A 17,288-nucleotide genomic window follows, 5' to 3' on the forward strand; every position below is an offset into this window, starting at 1 on the left:
GTCCAGCAGGAGATAGAGCTGGACAACCAATATCGGGCTCTGCAATGGTACGCAGAGGAGGAATATTTAGGGGTGAAAACAGAATACTCTCTTGAGGGATACGACTTTGGTGGCCCTGGATTGCTGTGGGAGAGCTTTACAGATCATTTTGTGTTTGGCGATGAAGGAGAACCTACCCTGGAGGAGTTGCGAGAAGACAGAGAGTCTACGTTTGGTCTCACAGGGGTCTCAGAGCTTTAACTAGATCTGGAATACCTGCTGAAGAAAGAACTGCATCTGGAAAGGGCATACAGGCAACTGCTAAAACATGTTCGCCAGCATGCCCAAGAATCGGCAGTGGAAATTCTAGAGACTGGGGATTGGATAGATTTCTCTGCTGAGGAAAAACAACCTGGTAAGCGTCCAGCAGAAGACCTGGAAACAGGGCCAAACATTAGTGAACTCTGGCCAGCACTGCTAACATCTTCGGAGTTCCACGGACAGGAGATGGTGAACCCCTATCCTCAGACACCAGTTCCAGAGACTGGGGATTTGATTGACTTTTCTGCTGAGGAGGAACCAGCCGGTACGCCTCCAGTAGAAGAGCTGGCATCAGGGCATGGCGTGGTTGACCTCTGCCCACAACAATCAGCACCGCAGGAGCTACAGGAAGAGGATGCAATCGGCACCTCACAACGGCAGCTTGAGCTGATGTCCATAGATGGGACTTCGGTCTCCACTGACACCACCCCAGAAAAGGGTCTGGCATTGGGACAAGAGGATGTCAGCCTTACTTTGCAAACACTGGGTGATGTCCATCAAGTCAAAGTGGATGAGACTACAGTCGCCACCTGGATACCCCAGGGATGCTGGGCAGTCGGCCCAGATCCCCCACAACATGATGGAGTTGGCCCAACCACCCTGTCTTCTCTCCAGCGGCTGAGAGGACTTCAGGGAGAAGGACCAGTCTGTACTTCTCCCCAGCGGCGGGTATGTTCTACGAGAGAGGCAGAGGTTGGCTGGGTGAGTAATGCTTTCTGTGGGACAATTTGTTTGGGGTACTGTGTGGGTGCTGGCATTGGGGGACTAGATGTACAGACAAACTTCAGAGTCCATCCGTCTGGGATTTACTCCTGCGTTAGTCTCCTGCCAAAAGGGGAGATATGTGCCGGGAGTGACTTTGGGTGGGAGGCCCATGGAACACAGCCCCCTTTGGAGAGGTGGGGAGACCCGTCTCCGCTCCCCATATTCCCATTATGTGTGAGTCACCCTGTGCCTGTTAGGGGTACAGGGTGGAATGTCCTATTATTGTGTGGACATGTATAGGTGGGGTGAGGTGGTTGTTCATTGTTTACTGCCACTTGGTTGTTCCATTGTTCTATTGTGTCTTGCTTGCCAGCAATCTATTATGGGATGCATGTGTTCCTGTATTGTCTACTGCCAGGTGGTGTATCCCATTGTTCTATTGTGTGTCTTGGTTTGGTGGGGGGTGTTTCCGGCAGCCCTTCCCCCTGATGGGACGGCCTGCTGATGTGTTTCCTGTTACTGGTTGTATTTCCCCACCCTGTGTATATATCTTGTGTTTGTGTTAAAATAAAGCAGTTCACTTCCTGTCTTAAGAAGCCTGGTGCTGTCTCGTCCTGTATGGTCACCGGTGGGGGTCCGTGGATAATGTTCGGACAGGGAAGCGGGAGTCTAACGGAAATACCCTAGCGCAGTCAGGGTCCGGTTCCGTTACACTCCCGTGCTACTTTACCATTTCTTCATGGTTTTTATTGCTGTCTACATCCCCGCTGAGGAGAGTCCTTCTATATATTTGTCCCGGTGACCATTATCCCCACAACAGGTACAGAGAGAAAACTTTCTTATGGAAACAGTGAAAACAAGTGGGGGATTCCCTTACTTTGGAGAGATTTCTTTTCCCTTTTTGTTAAACCTACAGGATAAGAAGTGAAGGTAAAATCTTCATAATGGGACACAGATGACAAGAACTTTGACAAGGGTTTTAACTACTCTATCCTAAATTTCAAAAAATGGCTTTAGCTAAACTTGAACACCCATTGTTACCCTTAATTTCTACACCCCCAACAAGCCACCCAGTTTATAAGGATTTATTTACTAAAGTGGGAACTGAGATAAAATACCTTGAGCATTTTCCAAGAAAGTGGCTTCTCCTGTCCATGATCGAGCAATGAAATCACCCTGTGAGGAATGAGTAGTAATTTCAACAACATTTCGACAACAATAGTTGTCCACACAGTCATTGGTTGCATTAGCATCAATGCAACAACATCTGCACCACTGTACACCAAACAGCCAAGTCTACCTTTTGGTGGTGCAGAAGAGGCTCAGGCCCTCAAAATCCTTTACTGTGCATATAGAGAGCAGATATACAGTAACTGGCCTACTGGTCACATCTTCCATGCTTGTGGACTGCTAGTCAGCCCAACACTGATATCAGACGGTACAGCACTTACAGCCGGACAGGAAAGTCTGTTCTGAGAACGGGACCTACCACATGTAACAAATACAAGGTTCCCTGACTGTTCATAAAGTTGTAGCAAAATGACTGTCAAATGTCAATAAAATAAAATATAATAAAAAAAAACAATTTAATTTGGAGTGATCAGAATTGCTAAGAAGACTTAATGAATCGCTAAAGTCTTATATTGGGGTGATCAAGCAGATTTTTTTTTAAAGTTTGCGGTCATTATGGTGGTACTGGACAGTGTAAGGGTGATGATGGAAGTGATGGTGGAATATGTAAGCTTTCCTTCTAGAACATTGTTCCAATTCTGTCAATTTGCATGACATCTCAATTGCAGGTGAAGATACAATATATATTTTAAAGGGTAACTCTGGTGGTTTTGGATCAATTGTATTTTATTTTGGTTTACAGACATGGAAAGAAGGCGCCTCTAAGTGTAGTATTGGCAGTTTATTAACATACAAAGATAAAATTCCACTTACAGGAAGTCAAAACATGATAGGCTCATCATAGTAAATCGATCAATGTTTCTGATGGTATGGGTTTAAGAGCTGTCCGGCCGTCCAGCGGCAGCGTGACCCATGGAATGCAGGAATGTCGGAAATAAGATGGCTGTAGAACCTCGGGAGGATTCATGGAATGCATATGTCGGAGGTGACGTAAGGTGGGGGCGGTAACGTGTTTCGGAGCATGCACATAAGGCTCCTTAGCGCCCTATGGACCCTACTTTGGTTACAGTTTATAAGATTTTAAGATGATGTTTTATATTATTATTATACATGATTATTATACAGGATTTATATAGTGCCAATAGTTTGCGCTTTACAAAATTAAGGTAGACATTACAGTTACAATACAATTTGGTACAAGAGGAAACAGAGGGTCCTGCTCGTTACAGCTTACAATCTAGGAGTTTTATATGAGTTTGTTTACCATAAAATCCTTGCTTTTCAAATAATTATGTATACAGGGTACCCCCAAGACACAGAATACGCTGAGCACTATGGGTTTTCTAAAAAGAAACAGCACAGCAGGAACTGTTTGCCTTCACTGTCTCTCTAATTGAAACTCCATACTCCATACAGTACAGGCAATAAAGTGGAGGGAGTAGGATTATTAAATTATTACTCTAATTTTTAAGATTAAAGACAGATTTAAATTGAAGTTTAGTGCAGAATACTTCACTGTGTACTCCCCATGCTAAAGGGTAAATTCTTTATTACTGCTCCAACAACTGCCCTGCCCAATGAAAGTGCCCTTATTAGCTTCCAAGGTATGATCATTGGAGAGGCATACCTGTGAACCTATTAAAAGTTGGGAAACAAAAGAGGCTTTTTTGGCTAATAATGCAAATAGCAAGAAGTAGCAAACACCTGCTATTACCACTATTATCCAGTAGTATTGTCTTGTACCATGACAGCTATCAGTTAAAACAGAAAGCTCAGAGATATTATTTACTGCATACCTTTAGTTATTAAAGATGCAAATTTTTAGGACCACATAGGTTCCTTCCTCAGGCATTATAGATAAATGCATGAATGTATGTATATGCAAACTATATATTGCTTTAGTGAGCAATGAGAATGCCACTTGTTAATAGCATTGAGCTGAATCCCAGTGCATCTTGTGCATATCTTGGGACAAACCCTGCCGCTGGCGACAGACTCTGTGGGCTTTGGAATTGCCATTAGGCCAACTGAAGACACGGATTTCTGCAATCTTTGTGAATACATTTATGTTTTAAAGCAGGCCCTAGCCAGGCCTTAGAGTTACTCGCCACCAACAAACACACACAAACAGAGACACCTGTACACACACAGAGACATGTACATACACACACATACACACACATGTATATACACACAGGCACGTATAGACACGCATACACACAGATACATGTACATACACACAGACACATGTACATACAGACACATGTACACACAGACACATGTACGTACATACACACAAACACACACACATGTACATACACACAGACACATGAACACACACATACATGTACATACACGCAGACACATGTACAGATACACATACAGACACATGCACAATTGTACATGCATACACAGACACACACAAACACACACACATGTACACGTACACACACACACCCCTCCTCATAAAAAGTTGCAGTACTTTGTTGTTCACTCACAGAGCCGGGTACTGCACTTTAGGGGGAGGCAGAGAGCACAGCACACACTCCTTGCTTTGCTTTCACTACGCTCAGCTATTGAGCGGTCTGACGGCTCCCAGTGCCAATGACAGATCCGGCCTGAGCTCCGAGCCTGCTCAGGAAGACGGCCCTGGGGGGACACACTTGCCCCCACCATAATTTCCACTCGTCATTGGCGAGCAGGCGAGTGGAAATTTCAATCCCTGTTTTAAAGCATATACATTTGTTACATTTACTGCCTTAAATCAGTGGACTCATCGTCTTTTTCTAATTCTCATGTTTGATCTCTTTTGGTTTGCTAAATGTACTGTTGAAAGCATTTTGTTATTTCTGTTTAAAAAGTGCAAATAAAACCAAAATACCTGTTGACATTGCCAGAAGCCCAATGCTGTCCTTTTCATTCTGCCGTATTATCTCAAACAATGTTCTCAGGAAGTGTGTGAGAACTAAAAAACACCTCCCCTCATGCTTTGGAGAAGAGGAAAGTGGGAAGTGTTCTGTAGTCTTTACACAATTACTGTGTGAGGGTGAAAACAATGCACTTAGATATAGTACAGTTAATGACAGGAAGTGTGTTACCGGCTGTAATATAAAGAAAAAGAAACAGAAAAAAAGTAACGTAGCCACGACATCTAAGGACTGGCAAGCTTTAGTATATTACATTTTTCCTCTTTGGTTTATATAAACTTTAAGTCTACAACTCCACAGATAAGTGTTGCCAAGAATTAGTAGTATTGTGACCTAAAAGGAACAGCAAAGTATTGGGTAATACATTTCCTGCTGAAGGCTAACAGAGCAAATCAATGCAGGATATTTGATTGAGATGGAGGAAATTGGCACGGGTGTGTTTTAATTTCTAATTTACCTACAATCAGCTGCTTCAGATACCCAGCATGTATGCTGGTGAAGGATTGGTTGGGCACGATAAGCTTTGAGACGGCTGTAGTTTGAATGAGCAGACTGTCATTACTGATTGATTATAATGTGCTTTGCAGAATAATGATGTGATCAAGGCATTGTCTGGATGTGGGCTTTTAATATCATCTCATGTGTAACTGGCCTCATAGGAAAAAATGTAAAGATAGAAAGGAACTTAGAATATGCAGCTCATGATCTGATCTAGCAGCTCCACTGTATGCCCTCATAGCTCACATAGAAAACTGGGATATATTTAGGCCCAGGGCTGTATTTCCAGAGGATACTCATTGAGTAATGTCCAGGGTGGCAGGGTCAGAGGGGGTAGCACCAAGTCTCAAAATGAACAAATTGTGAAAAGTTCCTTCTTCTAACCACCTCCAGATATTAGTGGCTAAATCCAGCAAGATAACTGTAGATGTGCAAGACATAGTGAGAGCAGTCACAAGACTCTTTATAATTCAAAAACACAAAACCATCTTTCCTTTTACTTATATAGTGGTCTTTACAGTTCAAAATTAGTGCTACATATATAGCAGACTGCATGCTGCCTCTTTTAGGACATCCTAACAGTAGTTTTTGCTAAAAGAGGCAAAGCATCATCATTCAGGTATGCCTAGGCAGAATTGTGTCTAAATACAGAACTAATTAGGCCCTCTACCAACCAAGCTCAAATTTAGGCCTAATCACATCCATATTTTCACTTCTCAATTGGCAATGATAATAAAATCGACAGATATTTTTAGGACAAATAATCATTGAAGTTCAATTGAAATCTGTGCTTTTCCTCCTTTTAGAAGCTGGGAGTGAAGAAAAGAACCTGTACTTACAGGTATGGATGAGCTTGCATCTCACTCCTCTAACAGTGCTGGTGCTTGGTGATTGACCCAGCATTGTCATATGGGGTGGTGAAAGTGTCCTCAACTAGAGGGTCTCTGACTATACACAGGGCTTCTTCTTCTTCTGGCTACCAGCAGATTAATAGAGGGTCAAGGGAGCAAAGTAAACCTTAGTATGTGCTTGGAGGAGGAGGCTTTAAAACATATCTGTTGCTTTGCCCACCATGATATCTGAATCTATCCTAACTTGGTGGTAACTGCCAGTCATACATAGTCTTGCACAACGCAGGCCATATACACATCAAGCAGAGTGTGCAGAGAAATTATTGTTTCCATGAAGTAAAATATCAAATATTTATGCACAGTAAGACAAAATATCACTGTATGATAAGATCTTAACTCTCCCAAACCCATATAGAAATATACATCCTACTGTGATGCAATACATCTTATCAATGTCTGCTATCACTGTCTGCAATAGATTATTAGGGCTAGGCAGCTATTTTGAGAATGCAACCTCTCATTCCTTCACTGGCACTGATAGTTTCTGACAATTTGCAAATTTTGTCCACATAAGAGAATGGGGTTGATTTACTACCTAGGTGAAGGATTCCTCAAAACCTGGGTCCTTTCTTTCACCAAAGTTTTTCCCAGTAAAAACATCAGAATGCATGATATGGATTTACTGTAGTTGGCCACAGCAGACACTTTATTCAACCATAACAAAAAATAAACAACAAGTAAAAAAAACAATAAAATCACATTTCAACAATAAAGTAACCAGGAAGAGGGTCTCCGGTCCCAATTTATTTTAAAGTGAACTATAGTAAGCCACTCCTCACCAGCTTGAGGTTCTCCTTTTGACAACACCACAAAGTCCTCTAAGAACAAGTCACAAGCGGAACGCTATAATCAGAGCTCCATACTATCAAACACGCCCCATTTACCAAAATTTCCCACCTGATTTCCAGATGCCATGACAAATTACTTCCCCTTTTTTGGGTGGGTAGGACCCACCACAGTTCATTCTGGCAATACTATCCCTAGACCCACCTTTGAAAGCATCCCGAGGCTCCTACCTACCTAAGCTAACCTCTATCTGCAGGCAGGCCACTCACACTACACTCCTTAATCCTGTCCCAGACCTTAATTCCTCCCCCAGTTCTGACGTCCCTCTGTTACACTCTGCTTACTCTGGGACTAACTATAGAAGTATAAGCTGCTCACTTAGCAACATTCATTCAAAGTATGCATAGCCAAAACTATTTTTTTTTGTTTTGGATTGAGTAGAGAAGTCTTAAAGCCCCCATCGGCTTATCTGTTCCCTGGATCCTGTTGGAGAGATTTCCCCCTTGCCTCCTGCCCTGAAGACACCTCAGGACGTGGAATGAAATCTCTTCAAAGTGAGGGGAATGCCCTTCCAAGACAGCTACTACAGGAACAGACATCCCCAGTGGAAGATTTGCCCTCACTTCCTGTTCTGGTGACAACTGTAAAATCTAGTGATTCTCATTACTTTCTGTTTCCATAACAGTGGTCACCAGGATAAATATAGAGGGCACACCTACACAGCAGGGGCACAAACAGCAATTAAACATTCACAGCAGCCAAAACAAAAGATTTGGTTATACATATCACATGATTGGTTGATTACAGTGAACCCAGCCCCATCATATATACTAAGCTTGGTGAACATCCACTTGGCAAGGCGAAAAGTCTTTGTTAATTTAATAAATCAACCCCATGGTCTTCCTCTCTGTCACTAGCTGCTAACGACCTGTTGGCTGCCCTTTTGTGGGGAATGATTTCAATGCTCAATATGGCTTCCCACATCTGTGGCTAGGCGATATCCGTGGTTCACAATGAAATGACATATGGCACGTTTACAAATAAAGATGTCATGCATAATAAGGATTGTGGCCTGGTGATGTCACTGGTATCTCATGAACTAGCAGTTAACTTTACATGAATATCCAGTCTGTGAAATTGTCTAAAGTGCAAGCACTTAATAAAATACAAATGTGATTTAAAGAGCTCATGTAAGAGTTCAGACTTAAAATGCATACTTGGATGCAAAGCAAAAAGTTCATTTCTTCAACAGGCCTCTTCTTGCTTTTAATGCTATGATCAGGTTTTGAAACCACAGAGCGTCGGGCGAAAAAGAAAGGAAAGTCTTTCTGTCTCATGGATGGTAGCAATAGTAAAAAGCCTTATGTCTGAACCTTCAATTTTTAACTTGCAAGGTTTTGTGATATCATGTGCTATGTGCTATGCAGACCCCTTTTACGGCCTAATACAAAGATTTCAAAGCACACTCACCAGCTAATTAGCAGAAACAGCATAATTAAAGACTAAGTCCTCTATATTCATGGTGTAACATGGAACATTGTCACAATCTGCAGTCCCCTATCCCCAAACTACCCCCCTTACTGAATCCTGGGATTCTTCTACCTGGAGCCCCCTATGTATTTTTTAATTTGGTACAACTGTGTGTGGCTCTGCCCAGGATCTGTGAATGAAAAGACTACAAGTTACATCTGTCATTGTGGCAGAGGGACTTGTAGTTCTCAATGGAGCACAAGTGCTCCAAAGACATGCTGATAGATTAATTGGCTCCTGTCTAAATTGGCCCTAGTATGTGTGTGTATGAATGTGAGTTAGTCCACGGTCACACCGGTGGGAATTGTCATGCGATTTGATTGTTTCAAATCTCACGACAAGTCACACCCTATTGTCCCCAATGGAAGTGGTCAAATTGGTCCTAGATTGTAAGCTTGAAAGAGTAGGGCCCTCCAACCCCTCGTGTGCTGTTTGTAGTTGCTGTACTGTTTCATGTATTGTCCCCCCCTCTATTGTACAGCGCTGAGCAAACCCTTTGGCGCTATATAAACTTGATGTAATAATAATAATAATAATAAATTGGTGTGTCGGAGTTACACCACTTTTGAAACCAGTTCATGCATTACTTTTTGCAAGTTCAGGTGCGACTTGCATAGACCTCTGTGCATGAAGTTGCACTGATGTCTACCAAATTACACCTGAAGTAGTACTGACATCCCACTTTGAAATTGTGTGAATTCAAGTGGTCACACGATTTCAAACTCAGATTCAGTGTAACTGAAGCCTTGGGGATCTTAGATTGTACGGTTCTTGAGGGTTAGGGACTGATGTGAATTTACAATATATATAAAGTGCTGCGTGAATTGACGGAGCTATATACGTGCCAGTAATAAATAATTAAAAATAAATCAAAACAAGAACTGTAAATATACATAAACCAACAATCTAATTGCCAAGTACAGCATTTATGTTTACAATACACCCATATATATCTGGCTGGAAACTGATTGGTTTCTATGCAGAGCTGCACCAGATTTTGCACGCTCCCGTTTTAGCAAATCTCCCCCACTATGTTTTTGCAAAAAGACGAAATTAGCCATTAACTGTTTCATCATTTTGGACTGTTTGGAGTACAAATTAGAACTCCATTTTTTCATTTTTATTATTTTAATTCTCTCGAACCTCCCCAATATTAAAAGAAAAATCCAAGTTTTAGTTACCCTCTCCACACACTAGTACAGTTCCTTATCCTTCTTGGTCGAGTGCTGGCAGTCCTCAGGTAAAACAACAGTCCTATCATTTTGCCCACTTCCTGTGAGCCCAGCTTTTCATTTACAAAACCCCCTAGGGGACGTGTCATTCTGCAGGTGGGCTCACAGTAGTCAAGGACTGGGCTCTCACACGTCAATGCATGAGCACAGCTCAGTCCTGGAAGAATGCCTCCCCCTGCCGCTCTGAAAGTGTACACTTAAAGTGTATGCCAGCCAAAACATTTGTTTAGTTTTGGATAGTGTGGGGAAGGTCAAGAATACCTGTCAGGATTTTCCTGCTCTTTGGTTCTCCATTAGGAAGATTGTTCCTCACTTTCCATCCTGCTGATAATGTGTTCCACACAGGAAATAAAGGGAAAGCTTAAGAGCAAAACAAACAGAATAAAAACGGTTTTCTTTAGTAAGATAGGGAAAGGCTAGAACCTCTGTCAGACTTTTTTTTTCCCTCTCTGTGTCCACTTGAAGATTTTTCCTTACTTCCTATCTGGAGAAACAGGAAGTAAAGTAAAAATCTCTCTAATGAAGATCAGGATAGCAGTACAAAACAGACAGAGGGAGTTCTAATCCTTCGCCACACCATTCAAACTACAGAAAAGTTTTTTTTGGCTTGACTTATACTTTATATTAACCAATAAAAGGTATTACTACAACAGCCAAACACTCTGCATTAAACAATGACTATCACAAGTCTAATACTGTAGCACAAACATCTTGGGTTATAATTAGAGATGAGCGAATTATGCAAAAATTCGATTCGGCTGATTCGCCGAATTTGCGGGAGAAATTCGATTCGATGCGAATTTATTCGCTGCGAATTTAACTTATTAAAAGGGTTTCTAGGCTTCAGAGAGCCTTTATATTAGTGCAGAACACTGTACCTTTAATTTAAATGCCCTTGGAGTCTGCTGGGGAAGAGAAATAATACTGTCAGTCAGTATGACATGCAGATGAGTGCCGTCGATCTTAGAATCACCGCACACTTCACTCATTTGGGCAGTCACGGGGCACGACGAAGAAGAAGAAGAAGAAGAAGAAGAGGAATGAAAAGAAGAATGAAAAGAAGAAGAAGAAGAATGAAAAGAAGAAGAAGAAGAATGAAAAGAAGAATGAAAAGAAGAAGAAGTATGAAAAGAAGAAGAAGAAGAAGAATGAAAAGAAGAAGAAGAAGAATGAAAAGAAGAAGAATGAAAAGAAGAATGAAAAGAAGAATGAGAAGAATGAAAAGAAGAAGAAGAAGAAGAATGAAAAGAAGAATGAAAAGAAGAATGAGAAGAATGAAAAGAAGAATGAAAAGAAGAAGAAGAAGAATGAAAAGAAGAAGAAGAAGAATGAAAAGAAGAATGAGAAGAAGAATGAAAAGAAGAATGAAAAGAAGAATGAGAAGAATGAAAAGAAGAAGAAGAAGAATGAAAAGAAGAATGAGAAGAATGAAAAGAAGAAGAAGAGGAAGAATGAAAAGAAGAATGAAAAGAAGAATGAGAAGAATGAAAAGAAGAAGAAGAATGAAAAGAAGAATGAGAAGAATGAAAAGAAGAAGAAGAAGAATGAAAAGAAGAATGAAAAGAAGAAGAAGAAGAATGAAAAGAAGAATGAAAAGAAGAAGAAGAAGAATGAAAAGAAGAAGAAGAAGAATGAAAAGAAGAATGAGAAGAAGAATGAAAAGAAGAATGAAAAGAAGAATGAGAAGAATGAAAAGAAGAATGAAAAGAAGAAGAAGAAGAATGAAAAGAAGAATGAAAAGAAGAAGAAGAATGAAAAGAAGAAGAAGAAGAATGAAAAGAAGAAGAAGAATGAAAAGAAGAAGAAGAAGAAGAATGAAAAGAAGAAGAATGAAAAGATGAAGAAGAAGAATGAAAAGAAGAATGAAAAGAAGAAGAAGAAGAATGAAAAGAAGAAGAATGAAAAGAAGAAGAAGAAGAATGAAAAGAAGAATGAAAAGAAGAAGAAGAAGAATGAAAAGAAGAAGAATGAAAAGAAGAATGAGAAGAAGAATGAAAAGAAGAATGAGAAGAATGAAAAGAAGAATGAAAAGAAGAAGAAGAAGAATGAAAAGAAGAAGAAGAAGAATGAAAAGAAGAATGAAAAGAAGAAGAAGAAGAATGAAAAGAAGAATGATGAGAAGAATGAAAAGAAGAAGAATGAAAAGAAGAAGAAGAAGAATGAAAAGAAGAATGAAAAGAAGAATGAAAAGAAGAATGAGAAGAATGAAAAGAAGAAGAATGAAAAGAAGAAGAAGAAGAATGAAAAGAAGAATGAAAAGAAGAAGAATGAAAAGAAGAATGAAAAGAAGAAGAATGAAAAGAAGAAGAAGAAGAATGAAAAGAAGAATGAAAAGAAGAAGAAGAATGAAAAGAAGAAGAAGAAGAATGAAAAGAAGAAGAAGAATGAAAAGAAGAAGAAGAATGAAAAGAAGAAGAATTCCAGTACAGCAAAAAGTGTATCTGCAGAGAGCTCCGCTATTTCTGACAGTTCTCTGACAGTTCCTTCACATTTACAGCGGTTGAAACATTGTATCTATTTATTTCCGAATAAAAACATCTGTATCCTAAATGGAAACAAATAGATACAATGTTTCAACCGCTGTAAATGTGAAGGAACTGTCAGAGAACTGTCAGAAATAGCGGAGCTCTCTGCAGTGACACTTTTTGCCGGCTGATCGGGAAAAATTCGATTCGTGCATCCGAAGTTTGCTAAAATTCGGATTCGGTGCAAATCGAATTTTTCCTAATATTCGAAACGAATTCCACTTCGCCAAGTTCGATTCGCTCATCTCTAGTTATAATCAGAGGTTTCTGTTATATACCCTGGAAAATACATCTGAAGCTACACTACCACCTCAAGTTATGTGTACAAGGGCAGCCACTAATTCTAAGCTTTCTAAACTTCCAATTGTGGACATATTCATAGCAATGAATACATCGGTGTTGATTTACTAAAGGCAAATAGACTGTGCAACATACAAGGTGCAGTTGTCCCAGAGCTTTGTAAATGAGATAAAGATTCACTTTGCAAGGAACACCCAATCACAAGCAAGGAAAATTGAAAAAAAGCACTTTTGCTCGCACATGATTGGATGATGGAAGTCAGCAGAGCTTCTGCTAATTTTCTAAGTTCTGGAGCAACTTCTCTTGCAGAGTGCAACTGCACTTTGCAAAGTGCACAGTCTATTTGCCTTTAGTAAATCAACCCCATTGAGAGCAGGCCTACATGGTGGTAACCCCTTTTTCCTGAAGACACAGCAACACACCAGAAGCCCAGACTTACTCAAGGCAGGTTAATACCCCCAGTGTGTTGCTGTATCAAATCCAGCGAATACAAAATGGAAGCCACTTATATCAATTTATCCCTAACAAAAGGAATGGTGTATATGGGAAGGGCAATATACAAAGCAATGCAAAAACGTCTACATATATGTGTTGATTCGTTTGAAGCAGAGTCTTCTCTGATCTGTTTTTGCTTAACACACAGGATCTGCAAAACCTTCAGATTGACCTAACAATGAAGACATAATGAACAATGTCAAGATGTGCACAGAGGTAAGTTTGGGCTTTGTACAACTTAACAGAACTGTTTCAGTTGTTGATGCTATTTTATTTATTACAGGTACATATATAGTGTCACCAATTTAAGGAGCACTTTACATATATATTGTACATTCATATCAGCCCCTGCCCTCAAGGAGCTTACAATGTAAGGTTCCTAATTCACATTCATACATACACATACTAGGGCCAATGTAGACAGGAGCCAATTAACCTTCAAGCATGTCTTTGGAGTATGGGAGGAAACCGGAGTATCCGGAGGAAACCCACGCAGGCACAGGGAGAACATGCCAACTCCAGGAAGGCAGTGCCATGGTTGGGATTCGAACCAACGACCCTAGTGCTCCTAGGCTGAAGTGCTAACCATGCAGCTTCCTTCTATACTTTTCATAGGGTAGGTCCGATGTAGAGTATACATAAATGTACCTTTTACCTAAAATGACACCAATTTTTTTCACACTTCTTAAATATTAAAAAGTAAAACCAAGAAGTAATGAAAAGTTAAAGGAGAAGTACAACCAAAGCTCTTTTGTTTGTACTTCTCCTATGGATCACAAGAGTTCGTTCTGCACTCCTGTGACCTGTTTTCAGCTGACAGCAGGCTGAAACCCATTGTCGGCTGATGTCACTCAGCCAGTCCAGGCCTTTAAAATCGGATCCACCCCAGAGTCGTGAGCGGCACCTGGCTCAGCCTCTTAGCGGGCTCCTGAGAGCCTGAGCCAGCTGCTCCCTCCTCCTCCACAGCCCAGTACTCCAATGAGTGTGGGGGGGCAGCAAGCGGTGACTGATAGCTCTCTACTCAGAGCGACTGTGAGAACTCAGAACTCTTAAGTGTGAGTTCTCACACTTTGAGCCGGTGGGGGACAGGTACAGCATCACACTGATGCTCTATCCACCTAGGTAAGTACAAATGGGAAAAAAAAAATAAGCCCACACTTCTCTTTTAACAGTGGATTGTGTTTTGCATCCCAGTTCTTTATGATGCATGTGATCAAGGACATGGCTGGGCTATGTCCTGTACATAAGTATTTTGTTCTAAAAGATGCCCCTTTTTTCTATATCAGAAGGTTGAGAGGTATTCAAATAGTTGCTATATTTGCATCTGGTACAGAAAGTGTCAGCCAGGCTACTCACCCACCAACCACATCACTGCAACACTATTGCGATTCTTTATTCCCTACACTGGCTCTCAATTAGATAGAGGATATGCTTTAAAACTGGCCTACTTACTTATAAAGCCCTAAATAACTTTGGACCCAGCTAGCACAGAACTGTTGGTTACCCAGTGTCCCACACGCTGCCCTATTCTCTTTCAGAGAAATGAAAAATTGCAGGTACCTCACATTGTCTTTATGTATTTTGGATCTTGTACATTCTATTATGCAGCCATCATGCTGCCATCCATTATCTGGGAAGCACCCTTTCTGGATGGCTTTAAAAGTAGGCTCAAGACACATTTATTCACCCAGGCTTAAAGCAACATCTGATAAATCTTTCTCTTCAAATATCCCAACACCGATCTGATGAGCAGAGGGAAAACGCTATAGAAATATTATTATTATTCATTTATTCAACACACCCTGTCAAATTGTGTATGAAGGAACTCGACCTTATCAGATGGTAACCTGTGGATGTCTCTTCCAAAGAGTGATGCCCAACCAGTTCCCTGTTTTTTTTTTTACGTTTAGAAAACTATTTCAGAAAGTGCACAAAGATGCCTCATTTGTTTTATATTTGTCTGTATTTAAAGCCCAAACTTCTGCTCCTGTAACAATTTTTTTTTAAATTCTAAACATTTGGATTTCACTTTCTGTTTGTAGATAATAGTCTCCAGCACAACTATATAGGGAAATCTTCCCGTAAGAACACAGACAGCAATAACCTTTCCACAATCTATCACGGACAGTACTCAATTGTTTCTGTTGCAAATGCACTAATACGGCTACAATCACCTCAAGCACAATCTATCCAAAACTAAAAAAGTTTAGACTTTATGAATCTTTATTTTTAGGATGGTGGTATTAATAAGAATAATAAATTATTATCATCATGTGACATGTTTATATTCAGCATGGCTCTCCACCAGTTGTGATATAAAGATGGGAAACTAAAATCTAGATGTACATAATATGTACCAAATTTTATCAAACTTTTCCTGTTTACTGTTTAAAAAGTGAAAGCAGAAAGGGAAAGTAAAAAAAAAACAAAAAAAAACAGAGGTTAAGCTTCAGTAAACCCAGTGCCCTGTGAATGTCTCACTACACGTGCCTAAATTACTTCTTTATTTTGTGATGGCCCTTTGAGAGCAGCTCCCATTGAGATGTGAACAAAGGCCATGACCCCAAGGTCAGAGAGTAACTGAGGAAGTCTGACCTTTCTTTGTTGGCAACTGCTCTGTTTATTTTGCCTAAGTAAAGATCACCAATACATTAACTAAAGAGGATTAAAAAGGTTATACCCCCAGGGATATGATTCAGGCAAGTGGCAAAATCTAGCGGTTGGGATCCTTCATGTTACACCATTTGAAAGGACCTGTTAGCGCAGCAGTGGCTCACATTTACCAGAGACAGACACGGTCAGGAGTTACAACTTTGTGCGCTGATGCGGAATAAAAACACCAAAAGTTTGAAGTTAAAAAGGCAGAGGATTGCTGGTCTCAGTGAAATTGTGTACACTATGCTAAGCCAAACTATGCTCAAAATTCACATTTTTTATTTCCCAATTGAGTGAATCATAACTACATTTTATTTAATTTTATTTTTTTAGAGTTTGACATTAAACAAAGAGTAAAGGGTTAAGTAGAGCATCCTATTTGATTTGGTTTAAAAGATTTTGGATATATATATATATTTTTTTTTTTCAAATGTGAAACTTGCAAAAGATTGACATTGACAGAGAAATTGACAAAAAAAACTCCAGTTGGAGTCCAGCTGCTGGTGAATGAGCATTCTTTTTGCATGTCTGTTCTTCCATCTTAAAACAGAACTTAAAGGAGAAGTACTGCCAAAGCTTTTTTGCCTGTACTTTTCGTGTAGATCACAGGAGTGTACTTCTGTGATCAGTTTTCAGCCAACAACGGGCTTCAGCCCGCTGTCGGCTGATGTCACATAGCTGGTCCAGGCTGGGGAAAGATCCCAACTTTAAAGCTGGGATCCAACCCAGAGTCTGAAGTTTAGAGTGGCACCTGGCTCAGCCATTCAGTGAGCCGCTAAAAGCCTGAGCCAGCCGCTCCCTGCCCCTCCTCAATCCAGCACTCCAGTGAGTGGGGGGGGGGGGGGGGGGTGTCAGAATAGAGTGTCTGTGAGAACTCAGCGATCAGCAGTCATGTGATTGCTGAGTTCTCACACCCGGTGGAAGAAAAATCATCGGAACAAGGCTGCATCCACCTAGGTAAGTATAATTAGGGGAAAAAAGCCCATACTTCTTTTTTGAGTTGGAGTATAATTAAACCTATATGCAATACGTTGGTAGAAAATGATTTTTCTTTTTTTAGGCTTTTAAACACATTTTCTTGGGGCTATGCTCACTCCTCCATTTGTTCTACAGATGAAGTCATGGTTGCCAGCCAGGCTGGATCACAGACATGTCTGCCTTTGCTCATCTCCATAACATGGGGGTGATGGGATTAGTAGTTTACACAAGGAAAGTAACATTTTTTTTTTTGCTTCTCAGACATTGCATTTCTGGCAACAGGTATTTTCTGTACTAGTTAAAAAAATGTTCTTA

General features: G+C 40.4%; 1 long non-coding RNA gene across 2 annotated transcripts in view; it reads left to right on the forward strand.

The window, feature by feature from the left end:
- LOC149459764 (uncharacterized) overlaps positions 1–17,288 on the forward strand; it is a 64,891-nt gene that overhangs the window by 21,235 nt on the left and 26,368 nt on the right. For both annotated transcript variants that reach the window (XR_016313212.1, XR_016313211.1), the window contains exon 2: positions 13,489–13,556. This is a non-coding gene — a long non-coding RNA (uncharacterized LOC149459764). The remainder of the gene's footprint in view (positions 1–13,488; positions 13,557–17,288) is intronic.

This window comes from Staurois parvus, unplaced genomic scaffold (assembly GCF_062004578.1).
Source record: "Staurois parvus isolate SC_StPar_1 unplaced genomic scaffold, SC_StPar_1.0 ptg000249l, whole genome shotgun sequence".
Classification (NCBI taxonomy): Eukaryota; Metazoa; Chordata; class Amphibia; order Anura; family Ranidae; genus Staurois; species Staurois parvus.